The sequence below is a fragment of the Pavona decussata genome, unplaced genomic scaffold, assembly GCF_977016875.1.
Source record: "Pavona decussata unplaced genomic scaffold, jaPavDecu1.1 SCAFFOLD_313, whole genome shotgun sequence".
Lineage (NCBI taxonomy): Eukaryota > Metazoa > Cnidaria > Anthozoa > Scleractinia > Agariciidae > Pavona > Pavona decussata.
Genome location: NW_028145705.1, coordinates 340001 through 349986, shown reverse-complemented (window position 1 = coordinate 349986; position 9986 = coordinate 340001). Strand labels below are relative to the sequence as shown.

Genomic DNA, 9986 nt, shown 5'->3' with positions numbered 1-9986 from the left:
GAACGAGTTATAGCGATAGCTGACTTTTGACTTGGTCGGTCGATCGGTCGGTTTTGTCGTTAACTTTCGGGCGTGCGCAGTGAATGAGTTTTAAATTCAATTAGTGGAAAAAACACGCGAACATTTGTTGTTCACGGCGCAGCAGGAAAGTCTTATTCAATATGTAGAGAATAATTTGACAATCATTTTAGTGTAAGAATGGAGATTTTTCGTTGAATCTGAGCAAAGTTATAGGTTTTTTTCTACGGAGTGCGGTTTCTTTTAATAATTAAAAATAATTTAATTAAAAAATAATTTAATTTGTCAGTTTTCACGCGAAAGCGGAACGTGCCATGTCACGCCTCATTGACGTCGTAAACAAAATTATGCAAATTTCTGGTGAAATGAACACTTAAAGATCTTGTCAGCTTTCATAGAGGTTTCAAAGGGAAAAATGTTTCATTTTCGAAATTTACAACTGGTAATTTATGGGAAAGCAAAAGGACGCGGTCGATAAATAATTCTTATTTAGCAAGAGCTTGTCATAGTTCATTATTTTTACTTGAGGATTGCGTGGACTGAACTCCAAAGGAAAAATATGAAATGTAATGCGATACTTTGTTGAACAGATTTCCCTTTGTGAGATCGGCTTGCCCTACAGTAATTTTGTAATTTTAATTCCCAAAAAAACTTCACTTGCCCATCGGGCAAGTGATGGTCGGAATCCACTAGCCCGATCGCAAAATCCAGTAGCCCCGGACTATCGGGGACACGAATTTGCATGACGTAGCTGCACATGGCGTGCTTCTATGAACTTTGAATAAAAAAACACGTGATTTTTTTTGATCGGCGCATCAGAATAATCGGCTTATTCAATCTGTACAAAATAATTTGACAATCATTTTTATAGTACAAGAATGGTTATTTTTCGTTACATAATCGGGCAAAGATATAATTTCTTTTAGCTTTCAAGGAAGTTTCCGTAGCCGTCTAAATTTCAATTACTATGTGTCATCTGCATTCACGAGTTGGCTCACAGGAGCCTTTGATTATCGCTAGTTTTTATCGTTAAAGATGCTTATCGAAGAAACTTCTTATAAGAATGTTATATTCTATTTTAATTATTTATTGGTGAGGTTTAAATGCTCGTCCCCACTAGCACCTTGACATCAAGTATAACAGGATATGCTGCACCTATGGGGACTGTGGGCGTCATTATGGAGAATCAGTATCTCATAAAATATTACGGCTATACTCTTTTTGTTTGATACTATTTAACACTCCAAGTCAGTAACATTAATCTGGGAATGATTAAAAAAAACAGCAAGAGAAACATCACAAGACTAAAATGAGAGCCGAAAAAGCCACTTGACACGCAAAGTGATTCAATTCGCGCGAAAGTATTTAAGCATGTTTTGCTCATGCCTCGCACGTCTGCCTCGCATGCCTCGCTGGCTCGCATATTGTATAAATTCACTATGATTTCGTACTGGTTGCCCAGGCCTTTAGTAAGTAACGCAACAGTGACAACCGCCACAAACTATACAGCAACTTAAACATTCGGCTCTGCACGTGCGTTGTAAACTTTGATACATTTCTTTGTACACTCTGGGTTTTTTTTATAAGAACGTCTAATTTTGGAGCTGAGGCTGAACGTTCTTACCTTTTTTTTACGATTTGAGGCTGAAACGTTCTTAAGATGTTCTTAAATTACATGGTATACACTGCATGTATTTTAGTAAATCAATGCAGACGTGACCAGGAAACCTATCAAAGTGCATTGCCTGCTGAGCTATGGCAACAAGAACTGCTGATTATGACAAACCGGGATGTGTGTCACTAGGGCCGTACCTAGGATTTTTTGTCTGTGGGGGCAAACTCCACACATCCCTCACAGGGGTCTACCGTATACAGACAGGGTTTCTAGTTGGACGCTTATTTTGTTTTCACTCCTACACAGAAAGTTGCCTCCACGACGTTTAGAGAAAAAAAATACACCGATGCTTTTTGTTTTAAATTGTCATGTCACTTTTTATGGAGTTTAGTCTTGTTTAGCTTTAAGCAAATCAGTTATAACTCATTTTAAAACACAGTCGATGCTCTGCTGTAAACAAAGGGAGAAAATCACTAAGCTTCCACAATTCAAACGCACTATCTCAGTGGAGCGAAGCATTTGCAAAAACACAGTCGTTATTTAACTGCAATTCAAGCCTTTTCAGTATTACATCGCCATCACAATCTTTTGCTACTATAATCCTAATATTAATCTTAATATTATATAGGTACGTATATATATTTGACAGCTATCAAATTATATAACAATAGAAAATATTAAGAAATAGGGGATCCCCTAAAGAAAAGTTTGCAAAACCTTGCTGGGATCTCCTGCCAACAATATATATGTAAAATGTAGAAAACTTTTTGATGGTATAAAGATTGGGGCAAATAAAAAAAAATAATAAAATAAAAATAAAAATAAAAATAAAAATATTACTGTGACACGTTGCATAGCTCTATAACACGCTACAACGATTGCTAGAGAACCAAAAAACCAAATAGCCGTGCCAAGAAACACAACTCCTTGTGACAAGCACTGTCTAATAGCCGGGCCCGGCATTGCAACAATTACAGAATGAAGCTCATTGCATGATACAAGCAATGATTAATTTCTGTCCTAACATTACACAAATCACAACAAGAAAGGCATATAAGGCAATCAAGCACTTAAAAGAGCCAAGCCAAACCATGCTGAAATGCCCTATGTGGCATCAAAAACACCGTCGTTGAACACACGGAATAAGAGGTCATATTCAAGGCGAAGAGAATTCAAAACAGGAAACTCAAAAATCATTAGGCGCAAATGACCTGTCGGATGATGAACATATGATGGTTAAATCCAAACCCGCTACAAATACTTGCGAACAGCGCAGGCATTTAAAACCAATTTACCTCGGGAAAAAAAACATACTTGTATAAGCTAGATTTAAAAAGGCTAAAACACGCGCCAGAAAGTGGCGTAGGCTTGTCAATCTTTATTTACACGCCAAATTCTAAACCATAGGTAGCCCAAACAAATCATTATTTTTATAAGAAAACCTGTGCTGGCTTTTGCCTCAAAAGATTTTCCAAAATAATTATTTTGGAATTCACATTGAAGGAATATTTTTTCAGTCAATTAGTCGATTTTCTTGTGATCAATGTGATGTTAGAAACAAATTGAGTTTTCCTGGCGGGGGCAGCTGCCCCCTCTGCCCCCGCGCTATGTACGGCCCTGGTCACCATTGTTAATGTTAAACAAAACATGCCCTTAAGTATTTTGGTTAATTTCCATTTGTTACCTTGATTTTATATACACTGAGATTAGCAAAATAAAAACTTTCTTAATCGATTCTCAGCCTGAGGAATGTTCTTAATACGTTCTTAAAATTTTGGTTAATCTCAGCCTCAACGTTCTTATAAAAAAAGGTTCTTATAAAAAAAACAGAGTGTATTCCTCCGCAAAACAACATAAAATGACCAAATTCATAGACTACAAGTGGTTTTTTTTTATGTAAAGGCGGAACGAAAAACCCGAGTGCGCGCGAAATTTGTCTTCCGGGGCTGGGGGAATTTTCGCGTATCGCTCGGGTACTTCGTTAGCCTGCAATGCAGGCATTTTCGGGCCGCGCGAGACAGAATCTCGGTTATTCGTTAGGTTGTAGCCGCCATGTTGGATTTCAAAATCTTAGGGAGATGGGGAAAGGGAGCGGGGAAGGGGTAAGAAGAATCTCCCCTCCCCTCCCTCCCCCTCATTTTTCCCTTTCCCTAATGCCCACCCCTTTAGTCGCATTTTCTACTCTCCCCAATCTTTCTCTCCTTTTAACGTCGAATATGGCCGCTATTGCGCTGAACGTGAACACATGGCGGTGAATTGTTCATTCTTTTTCTTGTCTTCAGTGAACCGGCCGTTGAAATTTACATGATGGAGCTGGAAGTTGAGGTAGCATCACCGGCCACCATGAATTTTCGAGTGACGTTTGCGTTAATAATAATAATAATATTTATTTATATGGCGCAAACTCTAATATACACTTTTCAAATGCGCCTCACATATATGAGCTGTATATAATCAGTATAATGCTAATGAATAATGCGTTGGCGTCGCCATCGTCGCTGCTTACGTTACGTTGACATTTGACTGAAACATGAAACAGAGCACCCGCCAACGACAGTTGCAAGAGGATTTGGTGTATGTTTAAATGAGGGTACATTTGCGCAAGCTAATACGGTGTGATGTGTTCGGATCCGCTCGGTTTTACGAAACGGAATCTTATTTCTCGAATGTACGAGCGGTTGTTGGCCTTAGGAAAATGCCATCAAATTTCCATGTTGACTCATGTTGCAAAACGTAGAAAAAGCGTCTACTTTCTACAACATGAAAATTTGTTGCGCGAGTAGCTAAAATAGCTGGCGACATAACGAGAGTAAATAAAAACAAAGTTTTCCCTTTTCACAAGATTTATTTACGGAAGACTGATGCAATTCCAAAAGACACGTTATTATAGACAAACGAAACGTTCAAGACAGTTTGGCGGCTAGGAGACCAAACAAACTACAAAATGGTAAACAAATTTACACAATCTATAATCAACTCACATTACACAACTCAAAAATACTCCAATACAGTTTATAAGAGAAAGAACCCACTATTGCCACATAATATGTGATGTCATCGATCCCGTATCGCGTAAAAAAAAAAAACAGTTTTGGACGTGGTATATACCTTAAAAGGTTCACTGCCACAGTTTCTGTGGCATGTAGCAGCTAGGAGCAGTATTGCTAGCCCCCCCCCCCCCCCCCCCTTCCTTTCCCCCTGTATGAGATGATAGTCCATTGAAATGTTTTCCCCGCGAGTGTCTCGCAACGTACACGGACCCATCTATACACCTGGGTGAAGGAAGACAATGTCGAGCAAAGTTTCTTGTCTTAGTTAAGGAAACAACTGACATAAGAGGGATTTAGAATTATATTTACGGCAATAGAAAAAAAAACGGTAGAAATTACCACGTAACCAAGTTAATCCTTTATTTTGCCGCTCGCTGTTTTCAGTTTCTGAGTAAAATTGATTAGTTTTCCTCTAGCATAGAAGGCCAGAATTGTTTTAAAATATTCTCATCTATCTACTCATTTTATCAAGAAAACATAAACGCGAATTTCACGTTTGCCGTGTGCCTTAAACGCGATTCTAAACCTCTTTGTTAATTAATGCAGAAACCAACCCAGCCTCGAGCCACCAACCCTCCGATCTTCCCTACTGTCTGTTCACTAACTACACCACCGCGCCTCAACACCTTGATTAGAGAATTTCAATGTCATTTTTCAGGGTACTCAATGTGCTTAGCCCCTTTAACTATTACATCATGATACGATGGTATATCTTTTCTCAGTATGAGATCCTTTTCACACCGGAGCCGGCTCAAAATACTCAAACTTGATAGTAACAAGAGAGGATCCTCTCTTGATAGTAATCATCAGATTTAAGAATTTGTTGTTGTGTAAATGTAAATTAATATCCCTTAACTACAATAATTTGCATTGCCCACGCTGTTTTTGTCTTCAGTAATTAATACGAATTTTAAATCAAAAGTGCTTTCCTGTAACTGATTTCCAACTACTCAGTAAGCTCAGAAATTTGAACACGCCCATCATCTTTCAAACTACCACCGGTTGCACCAGAACAACTCGTCCCACTACAATACGAACCACCTCCCCCTCCGGCTTCTTCAGAGCACATACCGCTTCCTCCCCCAGAGTACTCCCCTCCTGCACCAGATGCACCATTATCTTCTGCTCCCCCTCCCCCACCACCAAACCCACCTACCGCCCCAGGGGGTGGCCCTCCATTGTTTCCGCTATTCATTCCACCAGCTCTTCCTCCCACCCAGCCCTGAGAACGTGACCCTCCTCTCTCACCATTCTCTGGTCCAGCTCTAGCACATCCCTGAGCCAACCAACCCGCACCCACCCCCCCATGCCAAGTCATCTACTGAGTTACATTCTCCCGGCTGTCCCCCCGTTCCGCCATTCCCAAAACAACTCCAATATTTCCCCACACTGTTGTTGCCACGGGTACCCGACCAACCATCCACCCCGTTATATCCACTAGACGCACCCCCTCCCCCTCCGGCAGCTAGCAATAGTGCATTACTACTAGTATAAACAAAACTCCCTCCCCCTCCCCCTGTACCAGCATTGTCCTCTACTGACAGTCCCAGTTCAGCTGCTGTCATTGTAGTTGATTGTCCTCCTTTCACCTCCACTGAATCTCCTCCTCTCGGTCCCACTACAACATTTAATACTGTCCCTTTATTCAGTGTGAAGGTGCCTTCCTTGAACGCTCCCCGGCCGCCGTAATAAGTTCCCGGTTTGGATCCATAGTTGTACGAGTGCGTTCCTCCTCGAGCGCCCCAGGCTTTGATTTGATAGCGACCGCTTCTCGGAACTGTGAAGTTTTGTATAACGCCATATCGCCCCTTTCGTCCATCGGTCGAGAAGTTAAACGAAAGTGGAGGACGGACTAATGAAAAAGGCAAACGTTATGCGGTCAACTTAAACACTACAGCAGAACATAAACTAAAGCTTTAATGCGTATGTTTCAAATATCAGTTACCTAAGCCATATTGGACTATCCAAGACAATACCTATCAGAGAGGTGTTTATCATTAATTTGTCCAGTTGCAGCATGGAGCGACCACTGCGCCGATGGAAGGGAGGGAGTTAGTGTGTTGTCAGAGGTTTGGCTCAGTCTTCTGTTAAGAGCGCGTCCGCGTAAGAACCACCCACTGCAATCCCGGTAGAAAATAGATTTCCTTTATATTTTCTACACAAGACAAGCAACATATATAATGAACAAAAATGGTGAAAAATAAAAATTGAATTGAACTGAATTGAATTGGTGTTTATTTAGCATGATTCGCTTGTTTTATTTTTTTGGGGAATTTTTTTTAGATACCTCAAATAGCACACAAAATTTAGAAAATAAAAACACAAGATCTGGGGTCACTCCAAAGTCGCTTAAAAATACCCATTCGGTGAAACAGCTTAATTCTTTCAGGATTACTAGATTATTGCTTCCTCGTTTCAAACAACTTAAAACTGTTTGTCTTTATTAAAGGGAAGGAAAGGGCTTTTTTTGTCTCAACCCCCAAAAATCGCCTTCTCCATGTTTGCCAATGGAACCTTTAAAAAATCGAATTTTCGCAAAGATGGGACCTCAGCTTGAACAATGACTTTCATCACTCGCTGGTAATAAGGCTAAACAGCAAATATAGAAATTAAAAGTTGTGAGCAATCTTCAGTTTGATGAGCAAAAAATTCAAGTAGGTTGCCGAAAATTCAACTTTATGTAGAAAACCTCAGAAAATCGAATTAGTTTTAAAATGCGTTTAAGATTCGTTCGATGAAGTTTTCGATCATTGTGATATGAAATAAGTACAACAAGACGCATATATGTGCGTGAACTTGGCCTTCTCTCCTGGCATATCCAGTTGTAAACGCCAGAAAGTCGACATGATGAAATCTCAGTTGTCTTTTGTCAACTGTTTTACAGCTCTAGCACAGTACGCAAAACAAAGTTTTTCCTGTCAAGAGAGGATGAAGGTGAGAGAGGTAATCCCCCATATAGGCCCTATTTCCATCGTAATCCCTCTGAAGTTATTTTTAGATCTCCCGCGAGATCCAGTGTCCCAAGAGGGTTAGGTGATAGCCAATCTTATATCCTGAATTTTACCCACGTTGACAGCTGAGCCGATTCCCACGCAATACCTTCATCCTCTCTTGTTCCTGTCTATTACTCAGATCATGATGCCGTAAAAATGACAATCCAATAAAAATATAAAACCACAAGAAACCATGTTTAATTCATTACAAGCCTAAAAAATGACTAATTCACCCTATTAGTCTTCATTTTTTAAGAACATTTTAAGAACACATTTCTAAATGAGGTTGCAGTCAGCTTTTTAAAAGTAAAAGCAAGAGGCTACAGGTAGCTTTTACTCGGGCCAATCTAGTATAACCTTGCAAATCATAGCAGCAAACAATTAACCCCTTCCCCCCTCCTACCTCACCAAAAAAAGAAATAAATTAAAAAGATGAAAAATGGATTGAATGGCAACCATGTAGACTTGACGTTTGATGCAGGTACAATATTTAAGAATATTATCAAACGACTTTGTAAATTCGATAATCTTATTCTAATGGTATTACACCATTACTTTCCTCGATATTTCTATGATCATAATTTTCATCCTAAGTCTATCTCATTTTCAAACTGTAGCTGTTGCTGTTATTGTTGTGCTTATTGTCTCAAAGATAAGTTAACAGTTTGAAGAAGGAACGAAAACTTATAACAGCTCTCGCACCGGCCGCAATTTTTAGCGGGAACGTCACCTGATTAGAAAAGACTGACCACGACTAGCTCAAAGAGCCTTTGATTTTTTTTGGATTCATTAAGCTTTAACCTGTCTGGGTAAAGAACGAAACAACTGTAGTGAAAGAAATCATTGCTCGAGATCTTTTTCGTTGCATCATTAATCTCAGACGTAAAAGTCATTCAGTACTGCAAATTGCCTACAAGTTTAATCTAACTTTGGCCAGTTGTTGATTGACTGTTCTCAAACTCATTAATAATTCATGCAGTCAAAAGCCAATAAATGACCTCCATTTCGGTCAGGTGGATGAATCTTGATACCCCAATGAAACACCAGATGAAACACCACCAGGTTTTCATCTGAGATGAAACATGTTTTTCATCTGAGATCAAACATTTGCATTTTAATGAGATTAATTTCTTATTGTTTCATTTGAGAAGACATGTCAAAAACTCGGGCTTCGTGCTTTATCACGGGTTCCAAATACCTCGAAACAGATGAAAGCACTCGGCCTGCGGCCTCGTGCTTTCATCTGTTTCTCAGTATTTGGAACCCGTGATAAAGCACTCGCCCTCGTTTTTGACATATTACTTCATAATCATTTATTGTTGACTGAGAACAGACTCTTTCGTCAATGCCCTTTAAAAAACGGTTGAAACTTTCGGTACTAAACTGTCAATCAATATTTATTATACGCCTTTACAATAGTTTATAGAAGCTTTATTTAAACGGCTAAAGTTTGATAGCTACCAGTTATTGTTACAGCGAGAGATAGAAAATAATGTCATTACGAGAAATTGTCTACTACAAAATTACAAAATTAAATATCTATCCTGTCCCATCCAACCATAACGTAATGGCAACAGCTTTAGGTCATAATAACTAATAATAACAATGCTTCTTTTTCCAGCTGAAAAATCCTCCCAAATCATAAAACAACAGTAATCAAATTACCTTTACCTTCATCACATGTTTCACCACTGCATCCCCTCTTGCATTGACAGCTGTAGCCTCCTCCTGGCTCATTAGAGCAGATTCCTTCGTTAAAGCATGGACTTGAATAACATGGTACATTTTCTGCAAGGTAACGTTTAAAATACTATATTTCCAGCCTTCAAGGAGAACAAATTTTGCATGAACAAACAAACTAACAAGAAAATGAAACAAGTGTCGCAATATTATAATCCTCGCCGGCAGGTTTTAATTAGCAAAGCTAAATTCTTTCCGATAGTATATTTTCATCATTAATGTGTGCATTGTCCGCTATCGATTGGAATCAGGGATGGCGCAGTGTTGACAGCACTCGCCTCCCACCAATGTGGGCAGGGTTCGATCTCAGGACTCGGCTTTACATGTGGGTTGAGTTTGTTGTTGTTTCTCGTCTTTCTTCCGAGAGGTTTTTCTCCGGGTACTCCGGTTTTCCCCTCTCTTAAGAACCAACATTTCCAAATTCAAATTCGATCTGGGATCTAAGGGCCACGGAATTGTCAGTCGCAGCAGACTGTGAAAGTGTCACGCGCGCATTAAACAGGAGGCAGCGTGGTCGATACGTCTTTGGAATCAGCTTCAGTAGCTTGGCCGGGCTTTATTTCACTTTTT

At 39.5% G+C, this 9986-nt stretch overlaps 1 pseudogene; it reads right to left on the bottom strand.

Moving 5' to 3' along the window:
* Positions 1-5629: 5629 nt before the first annotated feature.
* Positions 5630-9986, bottom strand: part of LOC146454146 (uncharacterized) — a 7239-nt pseudogene continuing 2882 nt past the window's right edge.